Here is an 828-nt window from a genome sequence, read left to right on the forward strand (position 1 = left end):
CCGAAAAATCAAAAAAAATCGAAAATAGGCAAAAATCGATAAGTGATGCTTGGAACACATCCAAGATGTATTGGAATGAATTTAGGAAACCAATTTGGGTGGTTTCAATTGTCCAAAAGCACGAGACAAGTGTTCGCCCCCGTTCATGCACGTCGGGTGGCAGCATTGGGGGGCCATGTTGTGAGTGTTGTATTGCAATCTTTTGAGGCAACAAGGAAGATTGCTTTTGTAGAGTTTGTGTGATCTACGGTGTTCTTCGTCGGACCTTTGTGTGCTTGACATGGTAGGCAAAGCACCACGGGTGTGTCGCGGTGTGCCTTGGGGCAAGCCATGGGCCAAGCCATGGGGAGCCATGGGGCTTGCCACGGGGCTGTCAAGGCAAGCCATGGGGCTGTGTTAGGGACCCCGGTCTAGTCCCTAAACACTTGCCTTGCTAAGCCAATAGTAACCTTGAGATGACCGAGTCCAAGTCCTTCTCTTGCTTGGTCCACGTCCAATGTAGGTCAAGATGACCAATGTGTCAATGGGAGAAGATGTATTTCGGCTAGAATTGGTAAATGATATTAAGATTGGATGATGTAAGTGTAGGGTTGGATGATGGGTGATGCACGAGCATGAGGTATGGTAGGGTTTCCCGAATTGGCAAAAGGGTAATGGCGGCTAGGGTTTATCAAATTAGGAAGGTAGTTGGCGGCTAGGGTTAGCTCAATATGGAATGTAGGTGTGGTGGCTAGGGTTGCCGAAATAGGGTAGTATGGGATTTAGGAAAGTTTCCTAATGATGATGGATGCAAAAGGAATGTTGGGTGGCGGCTAGGCAAGTCCCAAT

Source organism: Juglans regia, unplaced genomic scaffold (genome assembly GCF_001411555.2).
Source record: "Juglans regia cultivar Chandler unplaced genomic scaffold, Walnut 2.0 Scaffold_626, whole genome shotgun sequence".
Lineage (NCBI taxonomy): Eukaryota > Viridiplantae > Streptophyta > Magnoliopsida > Fagales > Juglandaceae > Juglans > Juglans regia.